We start from the raw sequence: 21,565 nt of genomic DNA on the forward strand, positions 1-21,565 counted from the left end.
TTCCCTCCCTCCCTCTCTCTCTCTCTCTCTCCTTCTCTATTTCTTTCTCATCGGTAGCTCAAGTAAGATCGAAAAATAGTAGCGATAGGTTCATGAACCGGATTCGTAGGTCAAGCGCCCTTCCGCGTGAGATTCGCGTAGTGGGTCCCTCGCCTCTTGAGAACGACGAACTCATTGTTAACGCTTCCGGCGGCCATATTCCCGCTTTAATTAGTCTCTCGGAGTGATTAAACCCCCGCACACCCGGGGAATCATTAGATCGCAACAAATTTCCGACGTTCCTCGATTCTTTTAACGAGCACATCGTGAGTTCTTTGGTAGCATCGCGCGCGTGCGTGAGCTCTCCTCTTCTGGGGTATGAATTAAACATTGTATCAGTACGTTAATGCCGCTCGCCGGCTATGCAACGATAATATGCACTGGCGCCGGTATCTGCACACGCGGATCAGAGATCTCCCCGGGCGATCGTCCCGGAGACGCGAGTGCGCATACGTAGCTTTGTCTGCGATGAAATTGCAGGTACGCGCGGTGATGCAGCGAAACGACGCCGACGGTACCCACCATAGAGATCGGCGTCGATTAGGATCGGCAGAGACAACACCGGGCGCAGAAGTAGCGATAATAATGAGCTACTTGCGGCCGATACTGTCGGGAATTTGTCACAGCCCACCTCGTACGTCCCACCTCGCCGCCGAGATTAATTATGATAGCATCGCCGCTACGACGATCTGCTTCTCTTATCCGAACGGGCGAATCCTCACGGCTTCCCGCGCTATCCGCCCAGTCCGAGGGCGAGTACAACAACTCGAATAATTACACGCATTATCATGCGTATCAATTAAATTTTTTTACCAAAGTAAACGAGAATATCCGTAACGGACGAACGTATAATAATTTCCCTCATTTCTCCTCGCGCATGTTTCTCCTCTTCGGACTCTAGTGAGCAATTTAAAAGGAACTAGCTGATCAAGCCGCGTTCACTATTCCCTTCTTTCTAGCGTCTCACTCTCGTGCAGTGACAATTTACTCCGTTTAATTAACGAATCGAATTAATCACCCTGGCAGTCTACCATAGCAAAACTTGTCTCCGCGCGACGGGACATCGCAAGTTGAAAAACAGGATTCACGATACCACAACCGTGTGGTGCGGCGGGTTTCGCGCTTCCACGTGTTTCTCAATGTCAGAAAAGACAGAGATGAAACTCAAAATTAATAAATTCAATATATTTAATCAGCACAAACTTCAATTTCAATGTATACGTTATATAAATTATCGTTACAAATAATCGTTTAAACTTCTATTGAATTAAACAATCTTATTAAGAAATTTTTAATGCATATGAAGAGGGAAAAAAATACTTGCAAAAAAGCTTGCAATTCTTTTTAGCATATTTTTAGTTATATGTTGTACTTTTATTTAGAGAATCCCTGAAAATTTATAACTTCCGTTCTTGGAGGTTTAAAATTTATCCTTGGGAAAGGAGTCAACTGACCGCAGAATCAACGACGAAGAGGAAAAGGTAGAAGGAGTCGACTCGGAGAGTGAACGGAGAGTGCTTTGCTAGATAGTCGTCTTGACTCTGCGTTCAAGAGGAACGATACACACGCATTGTGCGTGTACGCATATATAGGCTTATACACGGACTTGACAATTAGCATACTAGAACGTTCCAGGAACCAGCGTTCCAAGCAAATCGTTCCGTTTGTCGGTCCGAGAACTGTGGAGAACGATGGATTCGGTGATTCATTCATCGATTTGCCACCCTTCGAAATTGCAAATACACCAACTTTCGTTCTTATAGGAAGAAATCACGACTTACGCAAAAGAAATGTGCATTGGCTGCGTCCAGAAAAAGCAGCTTTGCAACTGTTGTCCTTTAATATGATTGGTTATACCTAAAATCCTTTAACATGATTGGTTTATACATTTAGATTCCATAAGGAACTAGCAAAATAGCAAAAATCAATCAATATCAAAAATTTTTACAATAATTGCAAAGCTGCTTTCTCTGTTGAACGCAGCCATTGTCGCTACGGCGACCGTTATCACAAAACAATACAAATTCAATCGAAAAAAATGCCACGTTACTAAAATTATCTTTTTACAAAACGTAAAAATATGACATCAAGTTGACGCGCCACTAATTATTTTCTCTTATTTTCTTTTAATTATAATAGTAACAGTAAATAGTATAATTATAATTAATATTATAGGGTTCGTTCACAAAGCGATCTATTGTGGATACTAAAGCCACTAGATGGCAATGCAAGGTTTGTTTTTATTGCCGCACTAGGGCTGTACTAGAACTGAACTAAATGAAAACTGAACTGAATTAAAACTGAATTAGGACCGTGGCACATAAAAAATCTTAAACAGTAAGACTTGAGCAGTAAGCGAATTAGCCAATCACAGAGTCGAGAACGTAAGGTAAGCAGTAACATAAGCAGTAGCAAATCTATAACGTTGGTTTCCTTATTGTTTAAGGCTTACTGCTTTTTTTATGTGTTACAGCCCTTAGTGCAAGCGAGGCTACAGTGCAAATAGGCAATCAAGAAACGTCAGAACGTTATAGAGCAGTGCAAAGGCAACACGGCAGATTACATGGTTCTTATGGTATTCTTAGATTCTTTTGATGACGAACTTTGACGAAAACTTTGATAGAAGAATTATTAATAAGTTTTTATCATCAAATTAATAGATATATGAATTATTAATTTCAGATTTATCAATTATGAATTCAAAATGTAATTCGTAAAGTAGAAATTCGTGAAATATAAATTAAAATAGCTGTATAATTTATATCTATAAAATTATGATTATATTTTCAATTAAAAATTATGACTATAAAGTTATGACTTATAAATATTGAAAATCTTTTTATTTTCGTAAGATTCTTTTCGCATTTTATTAAGTCAAGTTAACGTCAGTTTTATTTTTAATTTTTTGTAAAAATAATAAAATTTTTATTTCACGTTTCTTTATTGATGTAGAGATATTTATAAATAAATTAGACTTTTGCATAAAAAATAATAAAGGGACGCGTAAACTTGATCAATATTTACACATTCTAGAAAACATGTCCAGATGTCTCTTTTCGATTTTATCAAGCAGTGTTTTCAAACAAGTTTTCATAATAGAGCTAAAATCTAATTAGTAATACTCGATGTAATATCGTGTGGATATAATAATTAAGCTGATTTAATATCCAAATATTGTAACATAACTCTTTTATATTAAAATACAAAATTTTTGTGATGGTTCTCGGTGAACAAATATAGAATTTCATTTAATTAATTATAAAAAAGGTACCGATAACATCGTATTTGATAGCATCGTGTATTGATAGCAATTGTTAAATTTTTAAAAAAGTAAACTTAAAAATTTCATATTACGACTTTAAAATCTTCTCGTTATTTTTCACAAAATAAAACTAATGTTACGAGAAGATTTTAAAGTCGTAATATGAAATTTTTAAGCTGTTTACTCACAATCAAAATTTATATTAAAATCTGATATTTTTATTATACTGTTATCTAATTATTATTAAAATATAATTTAATAATTGTTACTAAAATAATTATTATTAAAATATAATTTAATAATTGTCCAATATTTCCGTATGTGAATAATTGATCTGCATTCTTGAATAATATTTGCATTTATTTATTAAATATTTGATTTTTCAGATATTTGGATATTCAAGTCTCTTTTGTTGAAATAAGTGAAAGATATATATAATGGATTCAAGTAAAGGTCACATATATATGAATAGAAAGGTGAAAGACGATATCTTAATATCCATGTATTCTATTGAAATATTTGATTATAATTATAATTGTCCTGCAATAAGATGCAAATTTTGTAATATATATACTTACGGTAATGCTCGATGGGAAGAAATGAAATCCCACTTAATTGATCATAAAAAAGGTACTGATAGTACCACATCGATGGAATTTCGATACAAATTTCTATGGCGTTATATGTCTACACAAAATAAAAACCATGATTTAATATGTAAATATTGCAACCAAGTAATGTCATATAAAAATATTAAATATTTAGAAAATCATTTATTTATGCATCGACGAATAATAATAGACATACGCAATGAAATTAACCAAAGTTGGATTGGGAAACATTTTATTTCCGACAATTCAATCCGATTTACTATGACAAAATGTACTATTTGCGATCATCCTCTTAGCATATCCCTAGGAATACATGGATTACAACACCACCTGTATTATTTTCATAATATGTGTAAAAATATAACAGCTAACACAAGCACAGAAAAAAATAATTTGGATCTAATGTTACAACAATACCTACCTGAAGGTAATAATATAATTCATTGCCTGATTAAATTTTATGTTTATTACTGTATTTTTTATTTAATTATTTTGTATTGTAGGTTTAACTGACGACAATCTAAATATAGATTGTATTATGGATTCTGAAACGATACCAACGGCGGAAGATCTTTGTAATATGATAATATAAGTGATAATATGACAAAAGATTTCTTGACAAATATATTATATTTATTTTGCGTTATTATTTAATAAAACGATAATATAAAATAAATTCTTTCTAATACATAATAATTAATAAACAATAATGGATAAATAATAATTATTTTATAATTTTATAATATATTTTATAATTATAATAATTTATGTCTATATCCTCAATCTATATCACAATTAAGTAAAGAAAAATATTCAGAAAATTAAAAATTATATTGCCTAAATAAATTTTTATTACTAAATTAATGTCATTTTTCTTATTATGAGCGTGTTTTGTAATCAAAATTTTCAACTAAAAAACATAACTGAAAGTACAGTAATACAACTTGACTGTTTGAGACACTTCAAATTATTCAATATATCAATATTTATATGTTAGGAAAGATTTCGTATCGTTTTCGCCAGTTTTCGAGATCAAATCTTTTGTATAATTTTAATACATGTATAGTCATACTGAATAAAACTTTAATTATTATATTTTTAACAGACAGGTTTTTTGCAATTTTATATGGAACATTGCGTATTTTTTAAACACTCTATTAAAAACAAAGAGTTTTAATGCAGCGAGTAAAAATAGAAAAATCCTCGAGTGGAATACTCCCATATTTTCAACAACGTCTAGCGCCAAATGCTCTCCTTATCTTGCGCAACATATTAGAAAACGAGTTTTGCGAGTGGGCCACAGCATCCTACGCGAATCGCAAGTGGGAAAGATGTCTGCGAGAAGACGATAATGACTATTCCCGGCGAGGAATCCCGCGCAAATTACGACCACGCTTCTACGATTTCTCGATCGAGTATTCTCGATCGAGAATTTCTCGAGTATTTCTCGATCGGTACACCACGTGTACCGCGATATTCCATGCCGTACGAGAATGTCGCAAATGTGTGCGAAGCGTTGTCGCGACAAAATGGGCATCTATATATACACATTACGACGGAGGTTACAGCACCGGCAATAAAAGTCGCTCGCGACACTCATCGAGAGGAAAGGGTGGAGAACGAGAGCGAGAGCGAGAACGAGAGGAAAAGAGAAGTGTTGTAATATAGAAGGAAACGAGGATATATAATTTATATGTCGTAATATAGAAGGAAACGAGGATATATAATTTATATAGGTCTTAAAGGATTGCACAAGAAATGGCTAGTCTGTCAAGACGACAGGACGAGGACGGTGATGGTGGCGCCTCGTGATTCGACGCCCCTTATCGTCATGAAAACAACATGTCTAGTACGAGATACAAAGGATCAACAAAGAGCCGATCGAGAATCATGAAATCCGATGTTGCAATTGCGACGCGCCGGCGATCGTAATGTCGGCTGATAAACTAGATAAAGCTCCGAGATCAAATTACCGATTACATCTAAAATTGCGCAATAAGAAGAAAATAAATATTATATCTATAAAGATATTTGAAATATTCTAAACATAATTTTAGAAATGTAACTATAATCAAAAAAAGATTAATATTCACGATATATTTTAATTCAAACAGAATTCACGATTCAAACATTTTCGGAAGCAGATGCAAAAATTAATTTTTATCTTTCCATAAATTCACACTTATATTTTGGAGAGACAAAATATGTTTAATTTAAAATTACTATTTTTACATTGCTAATTAGAAAAATTTACGCTATTCGAGTTGACGTAGATCGCGGCTTCTTTATCGTCAATTATGTAATTTATCGTTCGATTTGGTCTGATAATTCGCGCTTTCGTTCTACGTCCTCATTTCTTTACAATGTAAGATCATACAGTTGCGGATCTTCTTGGCGATAGAGTTATTACGCGATGATTACTCCGGAAACACTATAATCTCGCCTTACGCACCGGCAATGAAGACGATAAAAGTGGACAGAAACGTTACATTCGGCACGCAGTCACCACAATTTCACTCGAAACTTATTTTATATTTCACCTGGTCTCGATATTGTGAATTTATAATATCGAGATCAATTTCGTAGAAAGTTAGTCGAGCGCGGATTTCAAATGACTTCCCGATATAAATGGAAAAACGTCCACGGAACGACCCCCCCGCTCCCCCCCAGAAAACGAGCAAGAAGAATGTAATATCCCGCGAGAATGATCATCAGAGTAGCCTCTATGTTGTGAATCACTGACTCAACCGTAGGAAGTGCATTTTCGGACCTCCTTTTTATCACAATCCAATCAAAACGACGGCAGAAGTTACGACGATATCATTGCAGCTACCGCAGATCCGCCGAAGTAAAGGCGAAAGAAGAAAGTCCCCGCGGCTGCAATTATACCTCGGTTTCCTCTTGCAATTCAAGGTCATCAAATAAAGCGCCGAAGACCATTAGTAACACTTTCATTTAAACTTTAAGCGTTACTATACTCACGAAACCGCGTAATCTCACGTTACGCTCAGACAGTAGCTAAGGTTTTTACACCGTTTCGCAATTGCAAAGTATAATTTGAATGCAATATAAGATCCAACGTAATATAACAAGCTTCATAGAATCGATTCTCTAGCTACTTGAGCTGTAATTTTACACGATTATTTGTTATTGACTTGATTGCTCCAATATCAATTAGTATTCTACAAATATCGCTATTACTTTCGCATTAAATTATCATACAAGCGTTTTCAATTTTGCGCGCACAATCAACACAACAGCAATGTAAAGAGCGCAAACTGTTTGAGTTTCCAAATTTGGATCTATAGACGCGGTGGTCTTGCGCTGAAGGCCAAATTCCAGCGGTAGCCTCGCCGAGAAAATAATTACAAAGTAACGAGAGAACACGGCAGAACGATGAGTAACGACATCCATGCGAGCAGAGGTATGGCGGTTTAACGTCAGCGAAATATCGCCGGGATTATTCATTGGCCCATGGTGGACCTGATTGGAGATGAGCGAACTCGATAAGGGCCCTCGGGCCTCGCAAAAGAATTTTCAGGTCTGGGAGCAGGTGTCGCGTACAGACAACCTGTTTCAACACCGACAAGAGAACTTGCAACTCGGTCTTGTCGTTCCCTACAAGCCACTGAGACGCGATCCAATAAGCCGCTTCGTATAAATTTTCTCTGAGTAATGCACGAAAGCGGGCTGGCGATCGTAAGTAAATCTCGCGCGATCCTGAACGTGATACTTTCTTGACGTTGATAAATTAAAAAAAAGATGACAATATATATCTGCTGCATTTATATATTTCATGCATAAATCTTTCCTATAATCATTCAATCCATTAAGAAACAATCTTCAATAATATCTATATTTTATATTTCATTAAATATATTTGTCTATATACTAGTAGAGAAGAAAAATAATTTAAAAAAAAATGAAATGATTTAATATTTCTTCAATTATTATATTTATAGAGCTAATGCTTTTCAATGCGAATTTATTCTTCAAAGTGTTAAAGCGTTACCATTTCAGTGAAGCTTTTCCGACAATTATTTTTTTCTCGACTATACGTATACATATCATGGCAATAGTGCTAAAATACGAACTGTATAAACAGAACATACCGTACATCATACAAATATTTATAAGACATGTGCATGTGCGGTGCAGCCGATACGTTTCGCAAGGGTTTTACGACGAGCATTGGTAGCGAGCGTGATCCATGGTTCGTGCACTTCCTGTAGGATGAAGCGTTCGCCTTCCTACCGTGACCTATGAACCTTCGACACGCTTTTTTCGCAGACAAAATAGATCGCTCGCACGAGAGAACGCACGAAGATCGAAAGCGTATATAGAAGGAAAACGTCTGAGAAAATGTTTTGTAGGGAATTTATCAAATTTTAAAAATGTATTATCTAATTATCCTCAAACGAAAATGTTGTATTAACTTCTCTTTCTGCTATCTACTATTCAATCCTATTACTACTATTCAATCCTATTATCTACTATTTCATCCTTTACTAAATATTATTATTCTAGATTTTTCAAAAAGTACTTTCCATAATTTGATCTTAAAAAATACTCTATACACTTGGTGTTGAAATTTACCCAAATGTATAGGCAACTTTCCCAATATGCGTGTAAATTTTTATTTGACATTTTAATGTCAAAGATAAAAGCTGATAAACTGCCCTCAAAGAAATAATGAAACTCAATGAAATTAATTAACCTTATTAGACTATGTTTATGCGTATTTCTGCAAATGATGACTTCACGGTTTGTACGGAGATAACCGGGAATCGTGCGGTTCATTCTCGCGCGCCGTATTCGAGCCTCGTATAGCAATCCACGGCGAAATATTTATCCAGCCGGTATCAAAGTCAAGGCCCCTGTGGCCGCGAACGCTAGAAAATACAGGGTGCGATTTATTATTCTGAAACGCTCGGTGCGCGCGGGTAAATACATGGGGCCTGTCACGGGCCAGCCGATGGAGTTACGATATGAGATTCTATAAGGAGAGCCGAGGAGAGGCGCTAATCGAATCGACCGTCTCGGCCCGTACCAAGCTAAGCTGCGTGCACATAGTTTATCGCCTTTACGCCTAATTACCAAGTTAATTACCGATACAGGCCCCGATGCACGCGTATTTTGATGCCGCGTTCAAAGAAGCGCTGGACAAGAGAGAGGCCATTTCTCGGATCTAAGGCGCGCGCGATTATCACAATTAATGAACGATTATGTTATCTACTTCCCTCCCCCTCCCCGCCCCCACCTTGTCCTTCCTCCTTTGCTCTAGCCTCTTCTTCAACGAGGGAACTTCTCAATCTCTCCTAACGGTCGCGCGCGATTCTTCGTCCTTCCTCTGACCATAATCTACACCCATAACTCCTCCGTAATAGTCTCCTCCCTCCCACCGTTTCGTCTCGAACCGGCTCTGTCTTTCCGTCGAGTTTATGATAAACGCGCCTTAAATCAGTCACAGTGTATTAGCGGTGCTGAAGGCGGATTACGGGGCGGAAGATAAACTCTCTCAAGGTCGGCGCGATCCAATAACGTGGGAATTTGCGCGCACGAACATGCCGCCGCGCCCCGTCGATGCAATTAAACTCGCGAGCTCTTCAGCTCGATTCAATTAGCAATAATTGGCGAATTGCACCCCATGCCGCGCCGCGCGATAATCGCCGTGTTTAGGCGGCTATTTCGTCCGCGTCGGAATGGCACGAGTTTTACAAGCGCCGCGGCTTCGCCATTACAACGCCTTCTCATCAGTCGAACAATTACATTGTAATAAAAAGGGGAAGCGGTATGCGTTGATCGTTCATATGAAATAGTCATTTCACTCACGAACAGTGTTTTACCGTAACAGTAAACAAAAAATATGCTGCGTTTTATATAATGTGCAATTGATTTTGAAAATTCAATTATAAATTTATAAAAACATATATCAAATGTACTATCTTTTAATGTCGGTGAATATTCCGTACAAAATGTATACGGTGATTGTTGTTTTTATTTTAATTCAATTTAATATATTTAATATATTTGTCAATAAATTTAATATATATAATATATATATATATCGTGTCAGTTTGTAATAATAAAAAGAGCTCAAATATTTGGCAGTGTCTTCTATCATTAATACGTCACTTCAATAAGATTATTAGTCTGCGAGCAATTGCATTTGCGAGGAGAGCCTAAGTAAATCGATTGTAATCCATGGCAATCCTTTTAAGAGACCCATTCCCGCGGAATCGCCATTATTTGAGCTGCCGAGAGCGTGGCACGTTAATCCCATTAACCTTCCGTTTCGTTCTAATTGTGCGAGTGCAGACACTCGATATCGTTCCTTCCGGCGATGCCGCGAAGAGCTCCGGAACTTGGTTCCACGACCTCTTGGCGAATGCGAAGGATAATACAGGTAAACGACTAGTAAGTCTAATGGCGCCGGCGGCTCTGTTACCCGATACCCGCCAGTCACGCAATTCTACCGTTTCCTTCGTGCACCAACACGGTGAGGATGTGTAGGTGCAATTTTGGCACGAGTTCATCCGGGGAAGAACGATATCATGACGGACATTGTCATGATAAGATATAATTCTTTATAGAATTAACGTAATTTGGACTAAAATAAGTCGCCAAATTAAATCAGAACCAGTTGCTAGGAAAGACAACGTTTAATAAAAGATATCATGTTAAAAGTATAATATAATGTATATTTAATGTAATGTTTAATATAATGTATAATGTATATTAATTTGCGAACAATCATAAATAAATTTACGAAAAAATATATCATTAAATTCATAAGAAATAAATTAAATTAGAAAAAGAGATAAAATAAAAGATAATATTGTGTAATATGCTTTCTCCAATTTTCCAAAAATATTTTTATTGGTGCAAATAACAATCAGTATAAAATGTTAATCTTACATAGTTTGAAAGTAATATTATTCTTTTAATCTTGTGGATTAAACTGGAACTTAATATCGAGTTGCTGCAATCTTCTACTTCTAATGTACATAGCCGATGATTTATCAGACGGTTAAGAGCACAAGAAATTATGATAAATCATTCCTAACATTGAAGGTAACAAGTAACTGATTGAAAAATAGATATCGACCTCTATAAATATATATGATACTCGAGGAAGAGATCAATTTTAGCCTAACAGTTTTACAGTCGCTAAGAAGGATGAATACCAAGTGAAAGGTAATAACCGCGTATCATCTCGCGGATTCTAAGTAAAGCTCATTACATTATTATTTACGCGTAATTTAATGCAGGAAGCGTGATGTGAAAATAGGGAAAAACAGAAGTGAGGAAAATTCCTGGCATCAATTTCTCACGTCCGATTAGGGAACCAAAAGGGCACGTACAAAGTATAAGATGAAGTATTCGTTAGTTCGTGCTTCCATGAAAAGGCATTCATGAGAAAGTTCTACATTCTATGCTGAGAAAATCGCGGAAGGCGTAGGTCGAAAGAGTGGAAATTACGAAGCGGTAAATAAAATAATCGCGAAGAGAGTGAGACAGTCCATAAAATTTTCTTCATTTCGATGTCAGAGCGATTGCTAATAAACAATGTAACCTCTAACACTAATTTACCTACATGGACAATTAACGGTAATTCAATCTGTGTTTATTCCACGCTTCCAATATAATTTAATTCGAGTATGTAAAATTTCACTGAGAAATTTCGATTAGAAACTTCAAATGAAATATTAAATATTACATATAGAATGTAAAAGAAAAATCAATCATAAAAATCTGGCCACTCTCAAGATAGATTATTTTGCTTTCGATAATCAAGAAAAAAATCAACATTAACGAAAAACTTGTAAAATGCTTTTAGCACCTTGCACGTTATGTCGCATGGATCTCGTGCAAATAGAGAGAAAGGAGAAAGTGATTTTTCAAAAGCGACGCTGTTAATCAAGTGAGTGACATAATGCGGAAGAACTCACGCGGAACGATTGGCGGAGTAAAATGAGACCCGCCGCTTCTTCACGTTTCTACGAAGTATCCACTTCGGGTTTATCGCGCGCGGAGGTGGAGAGACAGAGATCACACAGGAAGGGTACAGAGACCAGCCACCGGAGGGAATAGGATCCTCGGAAAGGAGACTCAATGACCCGTGGACATCCTGTCCTGTGCGGGGTCTTTCGTGGAAACGATAAACCGCGCGTTTTTCGCGGCGTAAGAGAAGCGGAGAAGAGGAGAAAGAAAGGGGGAGAAAGGAGGAACGACGACGACGACGACCGGCTCGTCGCCACCGTGGCAGGAAACGCGGCTTTTATACCTATAAGGCGTTATGACGCGCCAAAGAGGTCGGCCGCGTGTGCTCATTTGCATGCGCTTCGGTACAACAATGGTATCAGCCTTACACGAGTCCTGGCTAGATGTAGTGTATTCTGTAGTGGCTCGCACATTGCGAGCGGCGCGACCCGCCGCGAAGCACAATACGCGCGCTGTCGGCTTCTTAATGATCGCATTTTTCGTGAAAGTCATTAAGAACACTCGAAACTTACACATCCGTTAAGAAGAAAAAGTGCATGAAGTTCGCACAATTATAAATGTCATTCGAAAGTACTTTTTGTCAACCGAGACTTGAATGATGACCGATCGTATAATGTTACATCCTGAGAAAGTTTTTCGTAAAATATATGATCCCGTTTGTGTACAAAATTTCAAGAAATGTTGTAAGGACAAGTTACTTTTCTTTTCTCACTTCTTATCTGATTGTTATACCCTTAAGAATAATAGAACGCACACGCGATAAGAATACTCAGCTACATATCAAACACGCGAATATATCAATTATCTTTCAAATAAATTCCTCTTTAATTTACAATAGATTTTACAAAAGAATAATTAATAATTAAAAAAATTTATTTTTATTAATAATTATTGCGTCTAGATGCTTTTAGATAGTCTTTATCTCAACATATCTTTTAAATTCGCAATCAATACGCATAATTTATCAAATGGAAAAAATTTGCACGAAAGTTCAAGTTTCGAGCTATCGTTCCAGCCGTGTAACGACAACGGAGATAGCAGCTACTCGCGGGACAACGAAATTGCAGGAGTAACACGACGCTTAGCAACGAAGCAACGCGACTGTTCACGCACAATAGGTAGATAAGCGGCGGGCGGTTGTAAGAGATATGCGGCCCGGACTGTCTTACGCGTTGATATGCGCGTTGAGAAGCGGTGTGGAAGCGAGGCACTCGCAACGAGGCCCTCCCGACCGGGAAAAGCGTTCGCCTTCGTTGGCCGTGCCCCGGCGCATCTGTTTATCTGATGGAAAGAAGCCGCCGCCTTCGGAGACTTTTGCCCTCGCGCGAGATCGAGACTCACCGCGTGAGTCTTCGTGAGTCATCGCCGTGGCACCGAGGGCAACGCGCGCGCGCGAGGAGCCTTCCGCTCCTCGAATCCGAGTCCGTAAACTCACTTTCTTGCACCGGTAACCGTTCGGGAAGATTACAGTGAAACTTTACGAGTCGAAGCTCACTTTCGTTTGCCCAAGTGGAAGTTCACAGGCGAATCGAAGTACACGTTTCGCAGTATCGACTTGTAATTTATGGCGGAAAGAGTCATTTCGAAAGATTACCCTTGGTAGCCCCTGTTTAAATAGACAGTAAAAGAATTTACAAAGATTTCGAAGGAGTGGAGTTGTCCCCATTATTGAAAAATCTCTTTCTTCTTCTCTATCTCTTTCAACAATTCTCAAAGTCCATATTAGTAATAATAAAATATATATTAAATCAGTTTTTTCTGATTTGAGACTGACTTGACTCCGATTTATCTATGAATTTTATATCTTTCAGATAAATAAAAGTTACGAAATATTTTTCCGCGCGTATTCTTTTTACGGTAACTTCGTAATCAGCAGAGAAACGAGTATTATTTTTCATTAACCATGTAACTAGAGAAATCTCGAAAGTTATAACTAGATTGACGATCGAACTCGCATAAATCTTCTGTGAACTGACACGCTTTTAAGATTTTTCTTAAGGATCGCTTTCATCGCGGTAAAACTCGTTCGCCTTTATTTTCGCCCGATCTTCCATTCATCTTCGAGCAACAATCTTCATCTAATGCTTTGACAGAAGATAGATCGATATTCTTGCATATGATTATAAGCAACGCGACGTCAAGTAAAAATGTTATTATTCCCCTATCAGAAATTAGAACGATCCAATTAACGGTACCCAATTATCGGCTTCTAATCGCGTCATTCGCGGCCGATCGTATCAATCGCGGTCGACTACTATCCAAAGGAGAAGGCACGGCTCACCCAGTTCGAGTGAAGTAGACATCGTCAATTCGATGTGAACGCTTATTATCGTGGACACGGGCGTCTGACCGTGAAACAGGCCGTTCGCGCTAACGATGCCTGTAATAGTCCGCGAAATCGGCGTACTTCCTATCATTACAGACAAATGCGGCCTTCACCATGGTGCACTCTAATGAGTTCTCGGATGACCAATATTTATCGCCAATCTAGGTACTAACAGTTTTCTAATGCGCGGCATATATCATTGACGATTGGATCTTGGACGATCGATATTCATCGCCATCATACTCTTGCAGTTTAGAAAAAGTCTTTCAAAATGGTATTATCAGTCAAAAGCTTGACATTAAGAATATTTAACAATTACTTTTATTCATTATATATATTATATTATGCGTATATTTTTGGCACTAAAGAGAATCTCTTAATATTCAGCGCCTTTTAATTTAGCTAACATTGTCAACGTTGAATAAGAAATATTCTCTGAAGGCCTTATTCGGAGGTCCAGTTTTTATTACACATGAATATCTTCCTCCTCTCTCTACTTCTTAGTGCCTTTCAGCGTGGTAATTGGATATTTTTTCAGTGCAAATTACACGAGCGAGTCAAATTACTTTACTGTTGCAGCGGTTGCTTCTTTTTATATAAAGAAATTGAGCCGAAAGGAAAGTTCGAAATGAAAATTCCGTATAAGGCGACGAATGTGAATTCGTAAGTGTCGAATGTCGATACAGTTTTCAGTCGGATGTTCCATCGGCTGAATACGTGTAAGTGGAAGAAAGTCGGTGCTTTTAACGTTTACGAGGAAAAATACGGGATATTAGCGTATTATGCAAAATACAGCATGGTCGGACCATTGCGGAACGTATGATGCGATCATTATGCTTGGGCGTGAGCTTTATTCGCTGTTATTTACTCAATTCCCGATCGCATCGTGAAAGTCCGCTTTACACGCTCTCGCGCATCATTTCGAGAACTGTCGGCACTTCCTTATTAAGATTCATTCTACGAGAATCGCTGGTCCGTGCATGACGAGAGCAGGCGGGCTGCCACGGTATCTCTTTAAGGCAAAAACCTATATAAAATTCTTTTATATATACAAGGATCATATTAAGTCTAAAAATGAGTCATTGAATACAACAAGAAAAATTAATCTTGCATCGATCGTAATATTCAAAAAAACTGAAATCAATCACGATAAATTTTGTTATAATTAAAATATAGAATATAAAATGTAAAAGTTTTGCTTTTTTAAAGAGAGAGAGAGAGAGAGAGAGAGGAAAAATAATTAAAAAATGAAAAAATAGAAGAAAGGATTAATTTCTTAATTATTTTAATATCTTATGCTTCATATTTATAATCCAACGATTTAATTCAAATTATCTATGAAAGATTTAAGTCATATATCTCTTTCAGAGGAATTAAATGATATAATCTATAGAAACAGATCAAGTATATTTTTTTTTTAAATTAATATGTCAAGAGATCAAAGAAAAACAGTTCAATATTTCTTTGAATATAAAGATGACGAAATGGAAAAAAATGCAGAAATTTGCGTTGTGGAGAGACTCGATGCATCTCTCAATTCGCCGTCTCGAATCTCGAGCAAAGAGACTTTAATGCGATGTAATCGTCAGTCGGAGGAGCCCTCTAATATCAGTCGCCGTCTCGGACAGGCTGATAGTTAGTGGAAAGTGCGGGTAAATGTAAAACGTGACGCAGTTTCGATCCGTCGCACGTAATTGGATATAAAAGTCAGTTCACGTCCACGGAGACAAACGAGCCAAACGGAAGAAGAGGATACGGAATCGACGGAGATCCGTCATTTGATCTCGAGACACGTTTCTCTCTTTCCCTCTTTGATTCGCAGCAATCCTGAATCTGGAAAGTCTTCTACGTATCACGGTAACGTAAAGGAAAAATGCGAATTGCGTTGAGGAAATGCGCAGCAGCCCAGGAAGGCAAACGTTACACGAAGAGGGAGGATAAATGAAAGTTCGTTTTTTCAGCAAGCTCGTTTTACTTCTAATACTCGTGCATTAGACTGACGTCGATAATAAATCTTTGTTCGAGCCTTTCCGATCATTTGCTACCTTCTATGGTGTACGATCTATTTAATAGACAATTAAATGTCGACGGACAGTTTCTATTGTTAAAATAAAGTAGAAAGTTATTCTAAAAGTATGATGAAGAATAATAAAAGAGTTTAGCACAACGAGAAAATTTTATAAACAAAAGAGTACAAAAGATTAGCAGAATTTCTCATAAACGAGGTAATATTTTAGGTCTCGTTTCTCTTTTCGAATAGAAAAAATAATTTGATATCAGATTGATGATTATGTAAATTTCGCTTTTAATAACTTTGCAATGCACATATTTCCTTCAAACATAGAATGACACGTAAGTATATCGATATAATACTAAATATAAAAGTATTTTCAATAAAACGTCACGGTCGACCGCGTGTTTATATATTGTATCAGAAATTTCTCACATCGGACACACCTTAACACGAACGTGTACATAGTACGACATAAATATTTTAACTCTTTAGAAAATATTCGAAATTATAATCACACGTATACGGAGTAGGTAACTCATGATTACTTTCTACGGTAAGAAAATATGATCAATTCTATGTACAAAGCAGATTTTATTTGCACTACTTCGAGTTTAAATATCATAGTTCTTCGTTTTTCTAATTTTTCCTCATAATTTATTGACTGATATATTTTAATTACTTTAACTAATCACAAAATGCATAGTTCTATAATATAAAATATTTTTCAGAAAAAAGCAGGGATATTTTTTTATCAGACGATATATAAAATAAATTAGGATATAAAAAATAAATGGAATTATTTCTTCCTGGAAATTTTGATGGTTTAATGGTCTCCTAAGCATTAATTAAGTTTAATTAATTTCTATAGAGATCCTAGCTTCTCCGAAGGGGTAAGAATTACTATCGAGATGTCGAAAATTTCATACAAAGAGGTTGATTTGATATTGATGAACGAGCCCACTTTCTCACACATCCGTTCGTGGCCCTCGCTCTGATCGAGAGGGAGGAACCAGTGTTACCGCAATTAATTCGTACCCGATCAGCGCGGCGCTCCGAGCCCTCTCGAGCACACCTTTTTCCCTGTTCGGATTCTCATCTCCCACTGTCGTTGAGAGCGACGTGCGCTATTTCCGTGAACCAAATACGGCGGTCGGTCAAAGACGGGGAACAGAGAGCGCCGACGATCACGCGGTGGCGTGAACGATTGATGAGAAATGTCAGACTGACTCTCTTTCGAATTCTCTTTTGACTTTAACTAAGACGGCGATCATACCGGAAATTTAATTAAACGTATTAGTAATATTTTCAAAAAAAAAATATTTTATTTTTTACCGTATATAAATTTTCTGTATCTTTTTATTCATTTAATCATCGTATATTTATAATTTAATATCTATTGAATGTTTTTTTTTCCATAGCCTTAAATATTATCATTCATACAATTATTTGCAGATGTCAAAAAAAATCTTTCTCTTTTTATTCGTTTATTCAGTTTTAATTCTTTGATTTTCTCCTTCTATTTTGAAAAAAGCCTTTCTTTCGTACTCACTTAGTTGACGATTGTCGACCTGTCGATGCGGCCGGTACATTGATGACCAGAAGAATGGAAGAGAGATGAGGAGGAGGAGGAGGTTTGCACGAGCCGCACAGATGATTAAAGTAGAACGCGTAATAACGGAATGCGCGACGAGATTTTTGCTTCGGGCACTCACCGTGATTATTATATTGTCGTGCGTGTTTTCTATATTTTCTCTCTCGTACTGCTCTCCTCGGACAACAAAGCGCGCCGATTTTATAGCGATTCTAAAGGTGCTGTCACTCATTCGAGGTGAACTACTGATCACCGTTGTAAAACAAGGAAAAAGAATTTGTTTTCGAATAGAATCGCATGTGTCGATCATTTGAAATTAGAACAGCCACTCATTTTATTACTTGAAGGCAAAAAGAAAAAAAAATAGAGATAGAGACAAAAAATATTCTGTATTTATATATGTAACAATTGCAGTCTCATTAAAGGAAATCATTGTCGCAAATCATATCTAAATTTTTGTAAGCAACTCATCTATTAAGCAAGAACGACATTGCAAGACTTGTTCGAAGCATCGTAAGAGCTTACGAAATAAAATATTCTCATTTAGCAATGCTGATGAGGCAATTCTGAATATCTATCTGAGTCTCTTCCTTGCACGATCGTGACCATTCGTATGTGAAAGCAGGGTACGCCCGATCAAAGTGCTGCGATCGAACAATTAAACAATTGTCAGGGTCGACCCACTTCTTTGCCAGGACACGTTGTCCTTCCTCGTGTACGCCACCGTAGTATGGCACTTTCAATCTATTGAATGTAGAAATCGTTTAAATTAAAATCGCTCGATCGCGTGCGCTCGACTTATTTGGTAGAGAGCAATCAAATGCAGAGAGGATGCTACCGGTAACATAAATATAGAATATTCGGAGCACATAAAAAAAAAGATATATCAAAAGGATATATGTAATAATTTATTCGATTTTTTTGTTACGGTGAATTTTCTCAAGCTATGTACGCAAAGATTTTAAGAAGTAATTAACATTAAATTTATTCTAAATTATTCGAATATACAATAATTATTATATAGATTAATAATTAAAACAGTATAAATAATAATTATTATAAATAATAATTATTTAAATTATATTATCAAGACACTAAGAATGTATTTAACTCAGATAAAATCATTATACTATTTTTAATTTATTTTTATTCTTTTTATTGAAGCATTTTAAATATATTAGTTGAGATGCTAACGCACTTTTAACCGTAAGCATATCAACGTCACGCTTACGAGAAAATTGTTCCGATTAACAATTAATCAATTCAATAACGTTGTCTCACGTTATCGCCTGCGCGATGCTACCCGGTCTTCTTTATTACCACTTGTCAATGATAGATCGATTCAGACGAAGCGTTAAACTATTCATTACCATCACGCATTCCCGATCGCATCATCGCGCAGTTAATAAGATAATAAGTACTATGCAGGGGATGAATAATCGCGATTGGACGCCCTGGAGCCGCCAATCGTCTCGCACGAACACATCGCGATTAACCGACAGCAATAAGGAAGTTCTTACGTCATCGATTAATCGCCAGGTCTCCTTTATGGATTTCGAATGCAAAAGAATGCACTTAGGACGAATCGTTGATTGTCGGTAAGCCGGCGACTTGATCGGCATTTCACAAGGGAAATTTCAACGTCGGAGTATTTTAATCTCATGCCGCCCTTTTCCCGATACGCGATTGCTTCGGAAACGCGTTTCCTTTTAGGATCAAAATTCGTCCGAGGGCGGACGTTATCGATCAATCAAAATTATAATAGTGACGATTAAGTAGCGATTTCGTCAAAGTGAAAGTCCGACGGTTGCTGTTGTATTAACATCATCGTCGACTCGTCTCGGTTGTGTCGGATATATACGACTTCGCGCGGCCGCGTACGCGGCGGCACATGGGCAGTACGCATCTTGTATCTAATTATCGAGGAATGCTTTGTGCGTGTACGAAGCCGCGCACCGGTCGTCCGGGCTTAACGACTCTGGCGGAAGAAAAAGAATTGAGCCCACGAGATTAAGCGATACACGCACGCACTTACGCGATACACGCACGACTTTTCGGGCAATTTCGCACTTTTCTCTTTCTCTTTTTTTCCTGCGATAATTTTTAACGTGCGTTAAGCAATGCATTATCGAGAGAGAGAGAGAGAGAGAGAGAGAGAGAGAGAGAGAGAGAGAGAGAGAGAGAGAGAGAGAGAGACAGACAGTTCGACGACCTGGAAAACGCGAGTTACAACTTAATAATTCTGAATCAAAGAGAGATCATCACTGCTTCACAATGATGATTAATGTAATGTATGATTAATTCACTTAAGTTATAGTTTGTTTTAAGTTTAATTTTTATCAATGATATATTATAATTCAAGTGTCATAAATATATTTGTTAAATATTCGAAAGGAACTTTATTGCTTTTTAATCGACAATTGTGCATGATCATTAAATGAATTAATTAGTTAAATGTACGCAAAAATTTTTTGCTGTTTCCAATTTTCTTTAAATTTAAACCCAGAAAACACAGTGAAAATAAAGGCTATATAAGCTTATGAGCAATCTTCTTTCCCTTTTGCATTTAATTGTCTGATCTCATAATTTCGACAAATGTTATTCTGCATGTTGATCGTTTTGGACGTCTTAATGATGGAGAGATATGAAAAAAATGGTGAAAATTATAGACTTGAGCATTGTGAACCGTCCAGATCATTCGTTCACACTCGGGTTCCCAAAGGGCAGACCATTCTTTATATGCACGTGATGGATAATTAATAATTATAAACCTTATAAAGCGATCAAGGAAAGGGCGGCATTTATGTGATTCGCCACGGTAATTTCCGATTCGACTGTGCACGAAAGATATCAATTCGCGGCAGCCTCAATTTCGTTTTCGCCCCAGAGGGCTCGTTAAAGATGTATATACACCGATAAAATCATAATTAGACGATGGCCTCATTTAAGTAAAATACCGACATTCTGCCCTTAATAATTATTATAACGTAAAGAAATCTCCTTTACATTTCTGCAATAAATTTGTCGAGAACACAGTTTCCACAGAGTTTCCATCGTAATGAATAAAACGATAAAAATTCTGTGAAAAATTGTATATTCCCAACAAATTCATTATAAGAATGAAAAGAAGATTTCTAACGTTGTAATAATTATTGAGGGCAGAATGTCAATGTGTTTTACTCTAAACATTGGATTTCCAACTTAAATTTTCAACAAATTCAAGATTTATCAAAATAAAAGATATAATCCACACAAATATAATTTAAAAATATATTCACAATGTGAAAAACAAAAGAAAATAAAGTAAAAATAGAGCATAGAAATTTTAAGATAAATTCATATATATTATAAAAAAACTAAAGCTCCTTCATAATGGACGTATAAATTATTTTTTGGGAAAATTAAGAAATTTGGAAATCCGTAATAGAGATGTCAATTCTGACCATTTCTTGCGATATGGTTTATCGACTCGCACGATCTTGCCATCACATTATCGATTATACTTGGATGCGTTGGTAACGCCAAGCATGTCCTCCAACTCGGTCGTCATTATGGAAATAGTGAGTGTAATGCGTCGGGAAGGCAGATGATTGCGCATGTTCGCCAATCTTCGTGGAGTCTAATGCGGGAAAAACGCGTTAACACGTGTTTGCTTTGGGCATCTCTTGCCGAATCAATGACCGAACAATTACGAACTCGGCCCATGGAAATTGTTAGA

The 21,565-nt window shown here is 36.8% G+C and overlaps 1 protein-coding gene and 1 long non-coding RNA gene across 3 annotated transcripts in view; one reads left to right on the top strand and one right to left on the bottom strand.

The window, feature by feature from the left end:
• Positions 1–21,565, bottom strand: part of LOC105422275 (uncharacterized) — a 284,608-nt gene that overhangs the window by 61,306 nt on the left and 201,737 nt on the right. The gene's annotated exons all lie outside the window — the stretch shown is intronic.
• LOC105422269 (uncharacterized) lies at positions 1,665–4,740 on the top strand. The gene is made up of 3 exons (XR_016139223.1): positions 1,665–2,614; positions 3,688–4,339; positions 4,416–4,740. It is a non-coding gene; the product is annotated as an uncharacterized LOC105422269 (long non-coding RNA).

Source organism: Pogonomyrmex barbatus, unplaced genomic scaffold (genome assembly GCF_055798465.1).
Source record: "Pogonomyrmex barbatus isolate J1 unplaced genomic scaffold, ASM5579846v1 scaffold2, whole genome shotgun sequence".
NCBI classification, from domain to species: Eukaryota; Metazoa; Arthropoda; class Insecta; order Hymenoptera; family Formicidae; genus Pogonomyrmex; species Pogonomyrmex barbatus.